Source organism: Meriones unguiculatus, chromosome 15 (assembly GCF_030254825.1).
Source record: "Meriones unguiculatus strain TT.TT164.6M chromosome 15, Bangor_MerUng_6.1, whole genome shotgun sequence".
In the NCBI taxonomy this organism is placed as follows: domain Eukaryota; kingdom Metazoa; phylum Chordata; class Mammalia; order Rodentia; family Muridae; genus Meriones; species Meriones unguiculatus.
Genome location: NC_083362.1, coordinates 74,247,968 through 74,268,718, shown reverse-complemented (window position 1 = coordinate 74,268,718; position 20,751 = coordinate 74,247,968). Strand labels below are relative to the sequence as shown.

The 20,751-nt window shown below is 51.2% G+C and overlaps 1 protein-coding gene across 3 annotated transcripts in view; it reads right to left on the bottom strand.

Annotated features, from left to right (window-relative positions):
- The window catches only part of Sh3bp4 (SH3 domain binding protein 4), a 77,608-nt gene extending 58,736 nt beyond the window's left edge, over nucleotides 1-18,872 (bottom strand). Inside the window, exon 1 of one of the 3 annotated variants that reach the window (XM_021645360.2) lies at nucleotides 18,675-18,872. The gene's annotated coding sequence lies outside the window, so the exon portion shown is untranslated. Of the gene's footprint in view, nucleotides 1-9,450; nucleotides 9,776-18,296; nucleotides 18,435-18,674 lie in introns of those variants that run through there. The other 2 variants (XM_060368817.1, XM_060368818.1) reach the window with 2 other exon arrangements.
- Between the last annotated feature and the right edge of the window lie 1,879 nt (nucleotides 18,873-20,751).

Here is a 20,751-nt window from a genome sequence, read left to right as displayed (position 1 = left end):
ACTAACCCCATCTAATTCAACAGGTGCCTTGATGTGACTCAGTATCTTGGCAAAGTTTAGCCAGTCACCTTTGCAGGAGAGCTAATTCCATCCCGCTTTCCAACCTCCCACCCCTAAGTCACTAGTAGGATTAGTGAGGACCTTGACAGGTTCCCAATACATCTGCCAGTTCACTCCAAGGCCTGGTGCCCTGGGCTCTGAAGTTCAGAGCAGTTTATTAAAGGCCCATTGTCTTCAGCACTCCTTTTCCCTTTCTCAAGTTCACTCTGCACACAGATAATCTGTGCTTTGCTTAGAAGCCCCACCACTGCCGGGAAGACTGCTAACCTCTGAATGTCCAGGCCAGGACAGAACAAAGAGGAGCGGAGGCCCAGCATGGAGGGGCCCAGGCTGGCGGAGCACAGCTTTGCAGAGAAGCGAGATGCCGGACCTCCCACTAATCACCTCCCCACTGCCCTTTCCTGTGCTCCGGGGTCCCTTCCGGGATACCACACATCATCTTGCTGTCACATCTTTTCAGGCTCCTCTTGACTGTGTAATTTCCCCATACATTGCTGTTAGGTGACCTCGACAGTTCTGAAGACCTGCCAGGTGCTTTGAAAGCTGCTCTGAAGCTGGGAGTTGTCTTGTGTTTTCCTCACTAGTCCTATGGGGTTATGTGTCATTGGCAGGATGGCCACCCAGGGGGACAGCCATTGTCATCCCAGCAGACTGTCAGGAGGATTTAGCATTTCTAGGCAGACTGAGGGCAGCTGTCCAGAGTTTCCCAACTCCCTTCTCCAGGCTCCTGCCCCTTCTTTGGATCCTACCCCTTTCTGTGCACAGATGCCCCTGTGCCACTGCCAGCTGGAGGGGCCCAAGCCCAGCTCTCACGTGGATTACACACAGGAAGCACAAATCCAGAGAATGGAAGCTCCGGCTTGAGCACAGACAGTAATACGTGAGACCTTTAGTTCCCTCACGCCTGCCCTGACAGCTGGATGCACTTGAGGCAGCTGCTCAGTGCCATGAGAGTGGCTGTAAGCCCACTGCAGCCTCAGTGGGAGTGGCAGCAAAAATGGCTCAAAAATGGCCTGTGCTTATCACAGAACAACCCGAAGAGGGGTTTGTGTACCGCCTGCCTTCCCCAGACTCTTTACGCCAGCCTAACTAAGTGGGTAATGGGTGTTGCTGTGGTAAAAAGTAAATAGCAAAACAAACAAACAAACAAACAAACAAAAAACAGCCTCACAATAAGCAGCTTAGGGCAAAAAGGCTTTATTTTAGCTCACAGTCCCAGGTTACAGTCCATCACAGCAATGACGTCAAAGCAGCAGGAACCTGAGCAGAGAAGCACATCACATCCACAGGAGCAGAGAGCAATCAATGCGCGCATGCTTAGTACTCATCCAGCTTTCTCTACTCCTTCATAGTCTAGGGCCCCAAACCACACTGGTCTTCTCATATTGATTAAGGCAACCTAGACATCATCCACAGACACACCCACAAGCCAACTGGATCTAGGGGAGCCGTCATGGAGACTCTCTTCTCTGATGATTTAGACAGTGCAGCACTGAGAACTAAAACTAGTAACACTTGGTGCATACTCAGCCTGAGACAGTCATCCCCAGTGACAGTGGGGCCTTGAAGCCGCAGTATCCTTTGCAGGGGTAAACTGGAACCCTAACCACGAGAAGACACAGCCAACCACAGACTATCTCAAACCCTGGATTCTACTGTAGGCCCCTTTGGCTGTGAGAACAAGGCTCAGGGTTCAGAGACCGGTTTCTCTGGGTTCAGACTATGCTGAAGATGACGATGACAGGAAAGTGAGGAAACAGAACAGACTTTACTCTCTCTCGTGCACAGGAGCTAAGAAGACCCGGGTAGCAGGATCTCTCGGAGCTAGTGGCTCCAGAGAAAACTACCTGTGCCCAAATGCTGACTGTCAAGGCTTGGGCAGACTGCCTAGTGTTTCAGTTTCTCTACTGCTGAGTGATGCAGATGCCTTGCTGGTCAGTGTCTAGAATCAGGAGAGTCCACAGGAAGTCAATGAAAGCCCAGTGATGGGGTTCCAGGCACGGGAGGTAAAGGACTCCATGCTTAGGTGCAGCCAGGGTTCTGGGCTCATGTCCCACTGCTGTGATGTCAGTGGGGGCTGAAAGGCCTTGAAGGAGGGGGACAGCAGTAGGGAGGCGGAGTCCAGGGAGTTGCAGGCTGCCTGGCAGCTGCTGTTGGCACTTTAGAGGCAGGGAACCAATTCCATTTCATGAAAACAACCCAAGCCCCAGAAACACCTGCCTTCTAGAATACTCCACTCCCTCACACAACTGACTCCTGAGGCTCCCTGCTCACTACCCTCTCTTGACAGTTCCTGAACCCCACTGCAAAAGGCAGCTGCTTGCAAGACTGGGCACAGCTGGCTCTGAGGGGCAGGACCCCGGCTCGTGTCAGGCACACTCCACACCGCCTCTAATCGGGTGCTTTCTTATGATCCCCATTACAAATCACCATCCCCATTACAAATTGGCCTATGTCATGAACTGGCAGGGCCTGTAGGCATGAAACTCAACCTCAGTGTGAGATGCAGACTGGCTCAGTTTCTTCCCTCCCCTCAGTACTAGCCAGAGAACAGTCTGAGGAAGGAAGGATGCCATGCTTTTCCCATGTCATGAAGCTTGCCTGGCTGTAAGGAACAGCTAAGTGACACTGTAGCATACAGCAAGGCATAGAAACACCCACCATGCCATCACCAAATCATAACGTACCTGTGAAGCTGCACCAAACCATCTCTAAGACAGAAGCCAAAAATGCCATAGTTCCTTGGGTTTCCACAAAGGTCCCACACAACCAGGGATGGGACCTTGAATGTTCTTCATTGTATGGCTGTGTTCCCAGGCGAGTGAGAAGATGCTGAAATCTGAAGCCCTAGATCACCTGAGATACTCAGGGATGCAGACCCCAAGCTAGAAAAAGGAGAACAAGGCAGCTAGAAAGTGTGAAGAGCCTTGCTGACCAATAAAGGGCAGGGGGGCGTCCATCTCCCCAGAAATAGAGTCTGACTCTATTTATGAAAGCAGCCTGGCAGAGTGAAGCTGTTCAGCTCTGCAGCTGGCTATTTTATCACTACCCAGAATGCTCAGGGCAGGCAACCTCATGTTCTCAGTCAATGAAGAGTCTTGGAGATGCTCAGAAAGTGATTCCCCCCCCCCAAGAAAAGCTTCACAGCTGGATGGCCTACAGGTAACCTCAGTTTCCACTAGTGGATGCTATCCTTGTGCCCTGGCCAGTAAAAACAGCCCATTGCAAACCTGACCACAAAGAACTCCATTTTGAAAATAATGCCTATTATATCTCATGGCAATAGTTCACACCACTGAGAGCCTTACGTTCCCATATTTCCAGTCTGAACGTCCATGTCTACATGTTTTATGCGCTGTCCACCACCATTCATGTTGGCCTTGACAATGGTTCAGGCCTGAAATTCCAGCACTTGGGAGATTGAAGCAGAAGTATCTGGAATTCAAGGTCTTCCTCAGCTATATAATGGGTTAGGCTACATGAGACCCCGTTTCAACAAAAAAACAAAAAAACCTCAATTTTTAAAGGTTGCAGGTGGCTCCAGGTAGCAATGGTGGAAGGAAGCTTGTTCCAACCTTCCATGAGAGGAGGCTGCAGAGAAGGCAGGCTAGCGGTGAAATGCTGGAAAGCCAGCCGCAGACTCTGCATGCCGACCTAGAAGTCTGGGCTCACTCTAGGTTTCTACAATGCCCTCTGGCCACCTTCAGGCCAGAAGAAGGCACCATCAGATCCCTATTCTGGATTCTTGGGAAAGAGCCGAGACTGCAATGCGCATCCATGTGTGGAGGGTACGAAGTATGTCTACTGGGTGAATCCAGGAAGGAAAAGTAAAACGAACTGCTGGGGGTGGGCCTCAAAGACACGCAACTAACTCACTGGTCACACTGAGGCTCACAATGGTTGTGGCACGACTGAAACACCCCAGAAGACCCTTCAGCACTCCTGCTGCCACACAACCTCCAAGCTTCAGTGAAGACAGGGTTGTACATGGAGGCAGACAGATCCGTCACACTCCCAAGTCAATCACAGCGCAAGAATAGACACACAAAGGGAAAACCCACCCAAAACACTGCCAACACTAATGAGCTAAGCATCAGAAATAAGAAAGCACCTTACAACACTAGCAGACACAACACTGTCCAGTAAAACTACCCCCTAGGGGCTGCTGCTGGGAGAGGAGAAGGGGTCTGGGGTGTGACCCTGAGCAGAAGTAAGCTTCACTGCCTGTCCTGGTTAGTTTTTATTGTCAACAACCTAGAATCACCTGGGAAGGCGGAACCTCAATTAATTACCCAATCAGATTGGCCTATGGCTGTGTCTTAATGATTGATGTGCAGGAGGGCCCAGACTAAAAGGGGCATCACAATCCCTAGGAAGAGGAGTTCTGGGCTATATAAGAAAACTAGCTAGGCAAGCCAGAGAGCAAACCAACAAGCAGCACTCCTCCAAGATTCCTATTTTGAGCTCCTGTCCTGGCCTCCCTCAACGACGGACTGTGACCTGGAAGTGTAAGGAAAAATAAGGCCTTTCCTCCCCTAGGTCGTTATATATATAATACATATTAATACATATAAATATATACTTAATATATATAATGGTGTTTATTATAACAGCATGAAGGAAACTAGAACACTGTTCCTAACTACACAGACTAGAAACCGGGCAGCTGGTCTAGCTTTCAGAAGACTACAGGAAGGAAGTTATCACCAAGGTGTGAAATATAGGAACCAGCCAAACAGCGACCCCTCGGTCAGTACCGGGCTGCCTAACAACGATGTCCAGCATACAACAGAAATCATAAACCAATTCAACTGTTCCAGGCCAAGTCCCCTGCCACATCCCACACACAGAGAAAACACAACTGCTTTGCAAGTACCCAGTAACCGCAAACACTGCCGATCCCAAACACCCACTCTAAGCAGAGTTCAAAGAATATCCAGGACATTCCATCAGCCATCACTACTGGGTCAGAAGAAGAAAGGTCATTCTGGAGTAGTCTGTCAGGCATCACTATTATCAATCAGTTAATCTGAGAAGGTGTCTCTGGTAGACCACAATCCAAAGAGCCCCCACGTTTCACTCCTTCCACTGAGGACTACTGAAAAGAACTGGGTGGCTCAGGTCACCCTCAGGAAAGAGTTGGGTTTCTGTACAGGTGGTAGGAGGTCCAGGAGGCCCCCTGGTCCATGAGTGGGGTGCTTCTTGCTGATGGATGATCAGAAAGAGCAACATGGTGATGTCTGAGGCAGACCACTGAAGCCAAAGATGCCTCTTCAACACCTACCAGACACATGAGCAGACCACCTCAACCAAGCAGCAGGTTCTAATGGAGCCATGAGGAGGGACCACGAGGAGAAGCATCCAGTGCCCTATCATACAGGTGGGCTCTGGACGGGGTGGCTACAGTGACAGTAGCTACAAGAATACCAGAGAGCAAGAACAGCAAGAGCCTACGCAAAGAAGGAAAAGGGATGGGAGCAGCTGTGATGACTGTGAGAAACAAGGTCAATGGCCTAAGCTTCAGGTGCAGAGGTGTACAGGGAGCAGGGTGGAGGGGGTAACTGCCTCACACAGACTGCCCAAGAGAGGCCAAGAGCACAGGCAGCCTGGCTGCCTGACAGCAGGGAGGTGAGAGACGGGGAAAGCTGAGCAGCAAGGTGGGAATGGAGGCCCCTGCAACACCTCCACGTGTAATCAGTCCAGTCCAGTGTTGCCTCCTGCCTTTGGACTTCACTATGCTCCTCGGATCACCCACCAGGACGATTTCTGGCCACTCTCCCATCTCACCCATGACCCCCCAGGTTCCTGCCTTCAATCCTCTGTGCCTCGAAGAATGGTTCCAGGAATGGCCTGTTCACCCTGGCATCTGGAAAGCTGGTGTCCATAACTGGGCAGAACAGCTGACGAAGAGCCCGGCCTGGGTTCTGCAGTTCTCAGCTCTAACAGCTCCCTCAACACTGTGACTAACGCTCTCTGTTACACAAATGCAGTAGAGTCCTCACTCCCTCAGCTGGGTCAAAAAAAAATGTTTCCAGGCAAAAATGCTAAAGACACTGGACAGCCTGTCAGGAATGCTAGAGGCCCTGTCTATCAATACAGTTATCCTGGCACAATAAAAATGGGTAGGGCTTGAACATCCAAGCATCAGGAGGAGAAAGTGTAGAAGCTAGGCCTCTCAGCTCAGCGGGGCCACAGTTTCCAACAGGTCCTCTCTCAAGTACAAAGCTAGCTTAACGAAGCCAAGCTTCGTATTCTCTGCTAGACAGACGAAGCTCACATAGGTCAGTATCAAAAGAGCCTGCCATCTATGAAAATGACGTAATTCCTGAAGTTTCTGCGGAACCTTAAAATCCAAATGAAGACAAGAGGATCAAGACGGTAGCCACGTGTCAAGAAACCTCGAGAGCCAGGTGTGAGGGAGGTGGGGGTGGGCAGGGAGAGAAGCACAAGATGGGGGACGGCATGCTGGTATTTTCAGGCACAGTGGCCTGGGCTCCTGCACCATCATCTGGCTACAGTTCTTTCTCAATACGCCAGGGTCGGGACCACTTAGCCCCGTGAGTGTCCCTAGAGACTGACTAAGTCAGAGACCCTGCTGTAGTAACTGCCTGGCAAGACTTCGCAGGTGCCAGTCACCGCTTCTCCGACCCTCTTTGCTCCCATTTCAAAGGCACGCTCTGCTTTGTTTCCTAAATTAGAGAGAGGAGTGACCCCAAGTGTCCATGTTGGAGCTCACACCACACCGATTTTCGCATGTTCCTTTCCGCGCTGTGTTCGCGAGGTCTGTGGAATGACTGCCAGCAGCATCAACCGGAGGCGAAAGATAACCATGAGCAAAGTAATAACCTGAAAGTCACAAGCGCCCGAGATTTTCCCAAATGCCCAGTTTGCCATCATAGGCCAAGCAGCCAATCGGTATTCTGCTCTGTCAGTCACCTGTTCCTCAGCCTCCTGACATAGCATGGACTGTGGAAATAATCGCTGCCGTTCTCGCTCTCTTTCAGCTCAGAGGAATCGTTCCTTCTCCCCACTCACGCTCAGCAAGCAGTCAATTTCCAGATGAGGTTTTTAAAAGGCGTTTATGACATGTTTCTTAGGTTTCACGGCAGCATTCACTGAACTTCCCCCTAGAGATGCTGAGGACCACGGTTTTCTTCTAGGAGCAGGCTGTATCCAAGTTTCCTGAAGGAGACTCGAGAGTATTTAGGTGTATGTGTGTTAAAGAGACATTACCCTGGTAGTCGATGAACTACAAGTCCACAGTAAACGTGGGTGCCGAAAAGATGGGCTTCATAGACCTGGCCACCTGCCTGATCTGAACACATCCAGACTCAGCGCAGCTACTCCCACCAGCAGAGGCGACGGGTGATAGAATGTGCTCTCTGTTGAAGAGGGTACTTTTGTAAAAATCTCACAGCAGCCCAGAGGGAAATGTTCCACTTGTGTGGCATTCATGTGAGGCTGCAGGCAAGGAGCCCAACTCCTCTGCACACCAAGAAGGGACGCAGCGTGAGAAGGGACCCAAGGGCTCGGTCCCTTGCCAGGTCACCTCCCGAGCTAGGTTACCTCCCAGACGGCTCACCCCCAGGGGCAGCTTGCCCTCTGGCCTTTCAGATCATGCTCGCACATCTAATCAAATTTCCCCAATGTTCTCAAATAAAGTTCAAAGCTGATGGAAGCCCAGAAGGGCCTGTTCGACTAGGCTCTTGCCTCTGGCATCCGTCCCAGGTGTTCTGGAAAACTCTGTCACCATTGCATCCCTTTTGGTTTTTTGGATTCCCCAAACCTGGAACCTGACTACCCACTAGCCCCCAAACTCTTACTGTACCTACCCCGGCCTACTCATTCCTTCATGTCATAAAGCTTCTTTGGAAACCCTCTCCCACCCCAGTTCCAGCCTATAACCCTACCCTCCTTCTCCTTTGATGGGTAAACACTCAGGCAGGGCTGTCTCTGGGGTCCCAATACCTCCTCCACCCTCCTAGTCAGGCAGTGAGTGAGTTAACATTAAACCCAGCAGTCGACCTCAAACCCAGCTGAGGGAGCACCTGGCACTCTGAACCAAATAACAGAGCTAATGAGCCCTGAGCGTTCCAGGCTGCCAGCCAAGCCAGTCCGTGACCCTCCTTAGGGTTTTTACAAGGCCCCCAAAATGCTGCTTCATGTTACCAATAGGTAGATGAGTCACACAAACAGCCAGTGCCAAAACCATTCTCAGGAGACAGGCCCAAAAAATATTCCACCCATAAATTGGTTTTCCTCTCTTGCCAGACTGGAGAAGTCCTGTGACATCGGACTGCAGTCTGGAGGCAGAACTGTGGCCTGGTGTCAGCAGCCTGGACCAGAACTTCTCTCAATGAACTCAGAGGTCTCCAAAGTCAAGTCGGCATCATTCCCTGTGCTAGATCACAATGCAGCCTTTCTGATCAAGTCCCATAAATTCCCCCAGACACTATGGCATGACCTGAAGGGCTCAGGGCTTCGGCTCTCAAAGCTGAACACATGAAGCCATGACCCTTTCCCCTTCCCAGCTGTAGCCCCCCACCCCACCCCAGGATCCCAACTTTCAAGAGCAGTGTGTCTTGGGAAATCAGATCCTAAGAGGGGTAGGCAAGGGAGACTGCTTTTAGAGTGATCAGAAGTGGCCCCCAGTGGCACTGCCTGGTGAGGGGTATTACTCTACAGGGATGACAGTCACCAATAGTTAATGTGGTGGGAAGAGCCTTATAGATTTTTGAACAAAATTAAAGTAAGACTCATCCTAAGGGAAGCTAACCCTGAAAGATGTTCATGAGTCCCTGAAATGCAGCTTAAAATCAGGGCAACTATGATCTGTGTGGTCACATGGTAAGCATGCCTTTTATACCAGCACTCAGTACTCTGGAGACAGAGGCAAGAGCATCTCCTGTGAGTTCAAGACCAACTTGGTCTATTCAGTGAATTTTAGGCTAGCCAGGGCTACATAGCTAGCCCTGTCTTCATAAAATAATATAAAACATACATGAGAAACCCCAACAGGAACCTGATGTCAAAAGTCAAAGTGCAAATACTATTTATCAATCTGAAAACATCAACTTCAGACCAGTTTAAGTATCTGTTAAAAAAAAAAAACAAAAACAAAAATCCCTGAATGCCAGAAGAACCATGAAGTACCATAATGAAGTCAAGCACATAAAAATGTGAATGGTTGCATCATCCTTGTGTGGACCACTGATGATGGGAACTGCCTCCCCTTTAACACTTTCTTTTCTTCTAAAAGGAACACGTAATTATTGAGTAATAATGTGAATTCAATGCAGAAACAGGTTTTGGTCGGGTGGGGGTGTGACCATTTTTAGAAAAGAAAAGCGCCTACTTTGTCAACAAGTCATGCATCTATAAAGTACTCACCATGGCCATGGGATGCTTCCTGAACTCCAGCCACGCACGGTACAGCACCTCTGGCAACCTGCTTTCACCGTCCTAGGGTCTGTCTATGCTCCAGCCTAAGTCTGGAGCCTGGGGAGCAAACTGCACCGTCTCATTTCTCTTCTTCTTCCTCTTCCTTATCCCCCTCCTCTACCTCTTTCCTGCTCCTCCTCTTCCTCCTCACCCTCCTCCCGGGACCTTGAACAAAGGGCAAGGTAAACATGCTTGATCTTTAAAGGTCAGGAGGAACGTCCAGAGAATCAAACCCAGCACTCTGTTCTGATGAGGAGGCATCCCTGTGCAGGTCACTTCTCTGGCTGTAAAACAGCTATTTCCTCCACATTAAAGAACACACACAGTGTGCACACAAGACTCCCACGGGACCCCAAGCCAGACAAACTCACGTCCACCTTGTCCACTCGCACATGGCGTACAAACTTCTCATTTGAAAACCCCAACAGCAGGAGGTCAGCCCTGAGGTCGTCACCTAGGAACCCATCACCCAAAAGGAAGCCCAGGTTCTCCCTCTCCTCAAAAACCAACAACGGGCCCAGCAAAAGGCCACTGGAAAGGCCCACGGAGGGGAAGAAGGGATTTCTCAAAAGCTAGCTCACTGACGTCCCCTTTCCGCTACTGTCTGCCACAATGGCCTAGTGCATGCAGTGTGCTAGGAGGACCTGGTGGGCACTCAGTGACTTCATCCCCAGCCGGGATATTCCTGGATGACTGCGGGTTATGCAAAGTAACCCTTTTCAGATTTGACTGACCACAAAGAAAACAGCTACTGGCAGGCATGTCCAATGCCCGCTGGGGGGAGAGGCCCAATAAAGTCAGGAAGAATCTGAAACCACAGAAAAACTCTTACGTTAAAAAGCACAGTTATTTCAAGTGTCGTGCGTGTGCACTCACGTGTATGTGTGCGTGTGTGCGCGTATATGTGAGACCAAACAGTGACATGTTCTTTGCCTCTATCCGAACAGTTCTGGTAAAAACATAAGCGAAACTTGGTGTGCATGTGTGAAGAGGAGCCATCTGCAGTGGCTGCTGCCTGTCAGGGATGGATCCTGATGGCACCCAGAGCCTTACCTCCGCTATAGACTTGGAGAGGCGCCAAATTCAAATGCCACTTCCCAGCCCCTTAAAGGTGAGCTGTTCAGTTCCTCCCCAGTACCTGCCAGGAACAGAACTGCTCTTGCAAAGGCTTTAGGAACAGATTTCTGAAGTGAAACACAGCAACAAGAAAACACAAGTGTTGTAACGGGGTGCCTGAGAGGAATGAGGCAAAGAGCGAACCGGAGCAGCCGGGAGTGCGGGGCTGCGCTCTGCCCATCCTCCACGCACCACTGGGCCACACAGGGACGCCATGGGCGAGCATGCTACATGAAATGTTTCTATGCAATATATCAGCACCCATGAATTGGTTTTTGCTAGATCTTACACAGCACCCCCATTTTCCACTTACACATGGACTACATGTAGGCTCTTGACACTGCTGCCTGTCGGAGCCATAATTCTTGGTGAATTTCAAATGCTTAAATGCTCTTGAACTATTTTAGGCTATTCCACAGACCAGTTTGTATCCTAAAGCTACTGAACATTCAAGCCCCTTTAAAAGAGCAATAACATAACACTGGTAAACAAAGGCAGGGTATGTCTGCCTTATTTAAAATTAAATTGCATACAGCTCTGGGATGGCACTTGACAGCATTTACAACTGTATATTATGCATAAGCCAGAATACTAAAGCCAGAAATTACTCTGATCGCATGTTCTAAGTTTTAGAGAACCAAGATGCCTAAGAAGAGAAAATTAGGCTTGTCCCTGTATGGTAGGGCAAAGTCACCACTGTACCAGTATATCCAATACATTACCCCCACACCCAGTCAATCAATCTCCCTCACTCCCTCCCTCCCTCTCAACTGACATGCTGTGGCTGAAGGCCTACTGTGCATGGAAGATGCATGGAATATAAGATGTAAAGGGCAGGGGAGAAGGTCAGTCAGTAAGAGACCTAAGTTCAATCCCCAGAACCAAATAAAACTACAAGCAGAGTGTGATGTCACACACTTGTAACTCCAATACTGGGGAGTCAGAGACAGACAGACAGACAGACCCCTGGAGCTTACTGCTGACTTCCAGGTCGGTGAGAGATAATGTCTCATAAAACTAAAACCAAGTAGATGGTGCCTGAGGAACAATACCCAAGGCTGTTCTCTGTCTTCCATACACACATGCACACACATATATGGTCAGCTGTACAGCTACACACCCACACGTAGGTATGTTATACACACACACACACACACACACACACACACAGGCAAAGGACAATGGACAGAGACAGATAAGTGGCACAGGGCAGCTCTTGACCTTAGGAAGCCGGGGGAGCTCTGCTGAGGGAGGCTTGATTGGAAGAAGGTATCCCATGAGCCATGTCCTTAGAACAGGAGCTCCCCATCTCCTCAAACGCCGTACAAAGAGCTGTACATACCTGGGCAGGGGCGTGGAGGTCATTCTTAGCCTGCTGCTCCTGATGGATGTCTCTCACTCCATCCTACTGCCTGTAGGACGTCGCCCTTAAGTACCTGAAAACACTTTGGCCCAGCCCCGGCTCTTGCCACTCTATCTATCTGCTCAGCCTCCAGTGATGCTCCTGCTTCTCTTATTACTGGCTGTTGTTCTCCTTTGTCCTAGAAGCTTCCCCTCTTCATGATAGCTCAGCTTCTTCAGGCCCACCCCCACAAGCCTCCAGGCCTTCGTCCTAGGCCCCTTGTTCCCTTTTCTCACACAGGACCTAAACCCCGGCTGCTTCTGCATCAGCACACCCTTAGCCTTCCTGCCCATCTTCACAGGTGACCCAAGATGGCAGCTTCACATTATGTCTCTGGAGCCCTTCCTCCTACAAAGTAAAGAAAGCCAGGTCTTTCCCTCTCCTGTGGCCCCTCTCTCCCCTGCCTGTGATCTGGTGTCTCCTTCAATCCTACACCCAGGAGATTCCAATGGCACTTCCCAACCCGGCCTACCAACCAGACCTGGCTAGGGCTGAAGACGGCTTTCTAACAATGGCTAGCAGCTGAAGGACACTTCTCTCCCGAGTCCTTAATGCTGCTAAAGAAAGCTCTCAGGTTTTAAAATAATTTTACTGCTAATCATGGTAGAGAAAATATAAGCCCCGTATAAGTGTGCTAAGCCCAATGGATTTTTTTTTAAGATCCCTGATTGAGACCTGGACTTTCTCCCCCCTCTACCTGGATGGTTCCCAGGAAGGCTGCTGAGCCTCCTTACCTCTCTGCTTTAACATGCAAGAGCACCTCAGCCCACACACCCAAGGACCAAATCCATCCAACCCAGTCCTCTCCTTCCAAACCCAAAAAAACAACCAAGACCCACCAAAGAAGGTCCTACCATTACCCTGTGATGAAAAGGCCACACAAGACTCCAAAAGGCATCTGGGAAAACTGGCCTCTGCCTGCCTCTCCCAAGAACACAGCACTTCCCTGAGTAATCTCCTATACCCGGGGAAACACCGACTCCTGCCTTCAACTTAAAATTCAGGATTTTCTTTGCCATGCCTCATCCCAATCTGCCTGTCCAATTCTCTTCTCACACAAATCCCTCATTGTATCATTACACCAGTGGTACCGAAGCCTGGGTTGTTGTTAGCATTCCCTGGGAGCTTTTGAAAGTTACAGATGGGCTGCGGATGTGACAGCTCAGTAGATAAAAACAGGAGGACCTGTATTCACCCCCCCCACAGCCCACTTAAAAAAGCTGGCATGGTGGGCCAGGGGTGGTGCATGCTTGCAATCCCAGGGCTAAGGGGCTGGCTCACTGCCTACTTGGTGGGTCTGAGAGCAGTGGAAGATCTTTTCTTAAAAAGGGCTGGAAAGATGGCTCAGCGGTTAAGAGCGCTCGGCATTCTTGCAGAGGACCTGCGTTCAGTTCCCAGCACCCACATGGCACTGCCACTTGTAACTCCAGTCTCAGAGGATCAGACCCTCTCTTTTGACTTCCTTGGGAACCAGGCACAGATGGGATGCACTTACATATGTACAAGCAAAATAGATGTAGAATTTTTAAAAAGTGGGTAGCTCCCTAGGATAACAGCAAGGTTGATTTTACAACACGTGCACACACACACATGCCTCTACAGATCTGGAGGCCCACACCCAGAGAAGAGAGATTCCTACCAGATTTAGTGATGGGAGAGGAAAGCACATTTTTAAGGTCCCTAGTGATTTTAAAGCAGTCTGAGTTTTGAAGCCCCCTAGCTGGTCAAATTAGGTTGTACAGTATTATCCAAAACCCTTTGCAACATTCGCTTCCAGGCAGACGCTGCCCAAGTTAGGAAACTGTGTCATCCCATGAAGGGGTTAGAGAGGGGCTCAGCACATGCAAAGTGAGCTGGAACCAGTTCTTTTTCTTTTTCTTTTATTCTGGCTCCCAGACATGGTTAAACGTGCCGGAATTTTGCCAGCCCACGCTGCAAGCTTAAAATCAGCCAGGGTGGGAGTGTTTACACCACAGAAATTGGCAGATGGTGCCATCCAGGCTCTTTGTTTTTCTCCCCTTGGAGCAGGTTCCCAGCACACACCTGGCTCCTAGCCTCCTACACTGGAGGCTGGGTAAACAGGCCCTCAGATTTCAGGAGAGTCCCTGAGATATTCATGGTAGCCAGATGACTGAAAAATAATTTGGAGCCATAAAATTCTCTCCAAGAAAGGACTGTGGGTTTTTTGGTTTTTGTTGTTGTTCAGTCAGCTTAGAGGAGTTGGGCTAGCGGGCATCCATAAAGTTCTCCTGGGACAGGCCTCCACTGAGCAGATAAGAATAATCTCATTAGTGTGTCATTTATTTGGCTGTAAAGAGGAAGGCGGAACCCTTATCTCACGTTTACTTAACAGTCTTCCTATAATCTTGATTCTTGTGATGTCATCTGTCCAGAACTCCTCCCTCAAAGGTACAAGGGCAGGCTTCTGGTCAGTTCTGCCTGACTTCTTCCAGCTGCAGAACCTCAGATCTTCTAGACACCTCAGGCTCTTCCCTGCAGACAGGCAGGGTGAGGGCACCCGCTGCAGGAGTGATGGTGCGCACTGGCTGTCTTCCACAAGGCTGAGAGGGTTTCATCACCTCCAGCGTGTGAGCTAGTTTATAATTGTGTAAGAGAGGCGGCATCTAGCTATTTCCAAGCCTGTTTCTTAACACTCCCCAAATGCACGACTGGGGAGTGTTTGCTTCCTTAATTTCAGCGCTCTTCGAGGGGTGATGGAGGCCTCTGGAATGCATGGATCCAGGCTCAAATCCTGGCTGGAGCATGTATCAAACTATTGAGGGAGAAGAGTTAGCAAAATTCTGCCAGCTTTCCTGTCAACCATAGCATCTGTGCAGACTCCCTAAAGTGCACACAGGAAGACTCCAAAAAGACACAGAAAGGGTCACTGGAGTTCTCAGTGTGACAGTTTTTCCTGGGGAGACACCGCACAGGTCTATTCACTCCAGACAGGAAGCCCACAGCAGATCAAAGTCCAACTTGGTGCACCAATGAGTTTTATTGGGATTATTTAGGAGTATGGGTGAGGGATTGCTCACAGGAGCAGAAACGACTCAATGACAGCTGCTGCATTACCAAGGCCCACACCAGCACGGAGGACAGCTCACCAAAGCTGGGAACCTGGAGCATACTGACAGCTGCAGGTAGCTCAACAGGTTGAAGAGTCCTTTCTAGAAACTCAGTTTGCCTATACCTCTCCCACCAGCTAGCATGGTTTCTGCTTCTTCCTGGCAGCTGGTCTCAACTCAAGAGTCTTCTTGGCAGCTTGGCTTGTCTGAAAGTGCCTCTCAGCTTTTATTGCATACTCTGAAAAGGGAGCCAGTGAATCTGCTCAGTTTCAGGAACTTCCTGACACTATTTTGAGTTGCTTCCCCTTTCTGTTTAAGGAAATTCCTTAAACAGGGTGCAGTGGAGGAAACCGTTACACAACACGTGTCTAGTTCTCTTGAGTGGCATCAGCTGGGTATCAACTGAAGGTGCACAGTACCCGGTGAGTGGGCAAGGGACTAGATGTTCTATTTACGATGTCCCGTCTCCCTCCTTAAAACGCAACTGCAAACCCTTCATTTCTGAAATGTTATGCAATCTCTGCCCTCTAGAGATTCACATCTTCTCCCAGGAGCTGGCCTCCATGCCTAGGGTATGGAGTTATGCAACACAGATGCCCTGGAGCCTACTGAGTAGCTGGACAAGGCTTCTTGTAGGATACTGAATATAGGTGCATTGTTCCCTGAGTGTCTTGGGGTTTGGGCAATAATTTTCCTGTCACTTCTCTAAAGAGAGACAGCTGTAGGGCTTGTGTTGTGCAAGTTTCTGTGGAGCCAGGACCTAGCTGAAGCCACTAGAAGCTGTGTTGGAAATGGGGTGGGTGGCAAACAGCAGCTTCCAGTGTATTGCGGTGAGCATGGCTATCTGCTGGTTATCCCCATTCCTGGTTGTCAGACTGTAACCATGGAACAAAGAAACCTTGGTGCTTTATCTCTAGGGCCCTGGGAAATGTCCCAGGAACCTAATTCCAAGTCTCAGGAGAAAAATGGTAACACAACCCCACACAGGTGCCAACCTGAACATAACAAAGCAATAGGAAGCCACAAGGCTGTCCACGTGCTGAATTCACGACTCCACCGGGGACTTACGACGCTGCGCCCAGAGCCAGGATTGCAAGTTAGGACCACAGTGGCTCCAGCCTCCTTCTGGTCAACTGCTCTCAGAGAGACACTACCAATGGCCTTCTCCCCCAGGAGGCATGCGTGAACACACACACACACACCCCTCCCATGGGGTTTCAGCGAGCCAAGGGGTCTTAATTGACTGGGATCAGAGGGCTCAAGCCCAGGAGGCTTCCCAGGAATCGAGGGCGTAAACCCCATTCATCATTCATTCTCCTATCTCATTATCAGACTAGAAACCAACATTGGCATAAAAAGAAAGTCTGTGCAAACAGCCTGGAGGGGAATAATTCCAGCCCGCTGCTGGATTAGCAAACAGCAAAGAAGAAATTCCAGGAAGACCCCCTCCCCACCTCCACCCGGAAAATTAACAGCACAACTTCTATTAACAACCGCCGGAGTAAAGGATGCCTCAGCAACAATCTATCCAGCCAGCTTTCTAGACCCTTCCAAGCCCCTGTCTGTGCCCACATCTGCAACCAGACCCAGGCCACATCAAAGGGCTGGTGGGAGCAACAATTAAAAACGAAACTATTAAAAGAGTCACCAGTGTCATGAAGAGAATCTTCCAGCCTGGCTCTTGGCGGGGAGACAGGGTGAGGACAAAAGGCAGCCTGTGCCTCACCTCTCTGTCTGGGTCCCTATTAATTGTTCTTTAAGAACATTAAAGCCTGGTGCCAGGACCTGGGGACAACAGGAAAGAAAATAAAGTCCACAGAGGCCTTGCTGGCATTTCTGCAGTCGGCCTCGGAGCCGGTCATTGTTCAGTGGGTAAACACACGAGACATAAAACAAATCACTTGGAAACCAGGTCGTTCACTTGAGGGGTCCTCCCAGAACCAACTGTTCTCTCTTGGAGGGTGATTCCGGCAGGCATTTTACAGGACCTTCTAAAACTTTACATGGACCAGGCACCAATGCTCCCTGACTTCAGGGTGCCCCCCCTCCCCCGCCCCCAGTCCAAAAGGCGCAGTAGGGAAGGAACCTTGAGAAGACCAGCTACTTCCAAGCCTCTCGCTCTAAAGGACTCGGCCTGCACCACCAGGGGAATACGAGTGTGCTCAGGGATCCCCGGGGCCTGCCTGGGTCTAGCTTCCTGGGCAGGGCAGACAAGCTCTAGGTGGCCTGTTTTCCTGGATGATACGGTGTAACAGCTAAACGCTCCCCAGCACACTGAAATACAGCCGCTGTCCATCCAAGGATGCCAAAACGCTCTGCAAACCACCCATTATTTTTTATGGTGGCCTAGGAAGCAGTTTGAGAATCATTATCATTTTCACATGGCTCGGTACCAAAACCACCGGCAGGGCTGAGGTACCGGGTCTTCCCTTCACTCCACCTCAGCCCACCATCTCACAGGAAACCCCGGCACAGCAAGAGGGGACTCATGACTATCAGAAACAGCCTTTGTGGTGAGGAAAGCCAAAAAAAAAAAAAAAAAAAAAAAAAAAAAAAATCTAACTTTGGAACTGGAGACAACCAGAAAGGTGGCAAAGGCATGGTTTCATGCAAAGGTTTTCTCGAGGTTAGGCACGAGGGTGCCAGGTATAATTCAATGATTAAATCTACAAGGCTGTGACCCCCCCCCCCAAGAATGTGGGATCAGCGTGGGTCTCATGCTGTTTATTTCTGCTGTGGACACTCATTGCTTTTATGATCAGAGCAAAAGTTATGCGAACTTTATTTCTGCTACTAAATCACAGAACACCAATCTGCTACACTAACAAGGGGAAAATAAACACGCGTTAAGCCTAGCCCGGTACTCCTCCGGTACTCCTTTTCAAATCTCACTGATCCACGAGGCTCCACAACCTTCTGCGCACGCAGAGCGGCCAGCCAGCGTTCCACCGTTCCTCCCGCGCGGCATCTGCCGCCGCTCCACACCCGGGAAGGGCCAGCGCCAGCCGGTCCCCCAGTCCGCACCGCCAAGACCCCCAAAACTTGAACACTGCATCTCCAGATTCCAGCTGGGAGGCTCCTGGTCCCCAAACTGAGACCCTCTAACGAGCCACAGTCGGCGGCGCAGGGCGGCTTCCCTGTAAACAGCACTCACAGAACAACGCTCCTCTATCCCGGCCGCTCCCACCCGCACACCCCGGCGCTGTCACCTCCAGGCTGCTCGGCCACTCGATCGCCAAGACAGAAACTGGAGTTTTCAATTTCATCCTCCAGGAGGGCTCTCCGAAGAAGTTGAAATGTGCATTGTCACCAAGTTTAACCCCGAGCCGCGCGCCCTCGCTCCTCCCCAGAACCACCGCGCGGGTGGCGCCGCGACCCCACTCCGCCCTCCCCGCGCCCCAGGCCCTAGCGACCACGATCGGCAGCCTGGGCTGGGCCGGGACCACAGAGGGCAGGGAACCCGGAGCCCGAGGGGTTCGGAGCGGCCCCGGGCTTGCCGCGCCCCTGCGCCCCGGATGCCGCCCGAAGCCACACCGCGCGCGAGGGAAGGGTGCGCCGTCCGGCCCCGCGCCTCTCGCCGCGCCTACCTGGCTCGCATGGCGCCCCACGGGTCCTGCGGCTCCCTCGTCGTGCGGGGCTCGCCCGGCCGGGGGCGCGCGCGGCTCCGAGAACCACGGCGGCGGCGATCGAGGCAGCGGAGGTGGTGAGGTGCCTGGACGCCGCGACAGCCCGGAGCGCTCGGCCCCCGCCCGCGGGCGCAGAGGTGGTCTGGGCCGGGGCGGGGCGCAAGCGCGGGCGGGGCCGGCTGGCAAACAGCGGGCTCCAAGAGGGAGGAGCGTAAGCGGAGAACGCGGCGGGGCGGGGCCAAGGCTGGGGCGGAGCGGAAGCGAGAGGCGGGGTCGAGCCCAGATGGGGGCTTAGGGACCCGGGGTGGAACCTCACTCTGGGGGCGGAGTCTCTGGCAGAGAGGCGGGGCCTAGATGAGACTGGGGCGACTGTGGGGGGAGCGTGTTCAAGGGGCGTGGCCAAGAGAGGCTGGGGCTAGTAGGGGCTGTGCCTGGAGTAGGGGGAGGGCAGTTTTTAGCGAAGGCGGGGCCAGGCTGAAGGAGGCGGGGCTCCCTGGAGGGGCGGGGCCGACCGTGCAGCTTGGCCGACTAGCTCTGGGGCGCGATTCCCGCCAACATTCCTTGTGTTCCTCCGTAACAGAGCCAGCTGAGCGATGGAGGTTGGGACCTTGGAGGTCTTTCCCCTGCACCCAGAGATGTCTGGTAGAGAGCACCGGCGCTCGCTTTTGGTGGAGCCTCCGGTGCCCCGGCAGTGGTTAAACAGTAAGGAGAGAAAAACTCAGCTTAGGGAGCAACTACAGGAGAGGAGAGCTGCCCGCTGGGCGGACTGCAAACTCAGTCCATGTCAGCATATTTACACTTTCTCTGCCCAGGCTTCCCTGGCACAGAAGTAGACACTCGGCGTGAGCTCAGTGAATGAACGCACTGCGAGGCAACGGAGCAAAAGCCCACGCTTGGCTGCTCTCATGAGTCATCTCAGAGGCGTGGACAGAGGCTCGTAGAATTGATTGCCTCGGTGAGGTCAAACCAGCCTTTGACGGCGGTGACAATGAGTGTCAGGGAACTGAGGCTGCGATTTGGAGCCAGGAGCAAGCATATCTTTAATGTTGTCACAGATCCAAAGCCAGCAGCCCACTGAGTCTGTCCTCACTATACTCGCCGGCGACAGATAGCTTTTTTTATTTTGAAAGTGACTTCAGACGTTAATGCAGGTTGCTATATTCGTCAAGATCACATGGGGGGCCTCAGAGTCGGAATTCTAGTCAGGAGTTTTCTGTCTCCCATATTCTTTATGCTTCCCTTCCCCTCAGCCCGTGAACTCCAGTCTGGGAGCCTCCCTTCAGAGGAATAGGTTTTTTGTTTTGTTTTGTTTTGTTTTGTTTGTTTTACTTTAGGTACAGTCCTGGTAGATTCGGGTCGATCTAGGGCTCAGAAGGTGGAATTTCATATTCTCTTAGAACATAAAAATGATATTGTGGAAATGAACGTGGAAATATAGCTGTAGACCTTAAAAGAAGCAGTCTCCAGAAAGCGCAGCTACAGCCCAGCTTAGCCCGGGAAGAGGGGGAGGGGACAAAAGCATCCAGACCGTGGAGGGCCTGCCAGGAGCCAGCCTGCTGCGCTGGGATCATTAGGCCTCTCCGTGACTCACTTACCTACATGAGTCTGAACATTAAGTGCGGAGCCTAAGTCTTCGCAGAGTGCCGAGCACTTGGAAGCCGTCACTAAACATTAGCTATTTGTATGACTGCTACTTCAAACGACTAGGTCTAAACCATGTCAGAAGGAGGAAGGCTATGAATGGACATGGGGGGGGTGCAGCTCAGTTGCTAGAGTCCTTTCCTAGTATGCACAAAGCCCTGGGTTCCATGATCTGCACTAAAGAAGCCGGATGATGTGGTGGCTCAGGCCTGCCCTCATGAGACGGGAGAATGGGGATTTAAGTTCAAGGAAGGTGGACGCAGGAGGATCACAAGTTGAAGGTCATACTCCACTAAATAAAGCCAAGGTCAGCCTGGGATGCAGAGGACCCTGCTTGAGGACTGGGAAGATGGATCAGAGCTTAAGAGCATCAGTTTCCAGCTCCCTCGTGGCTACT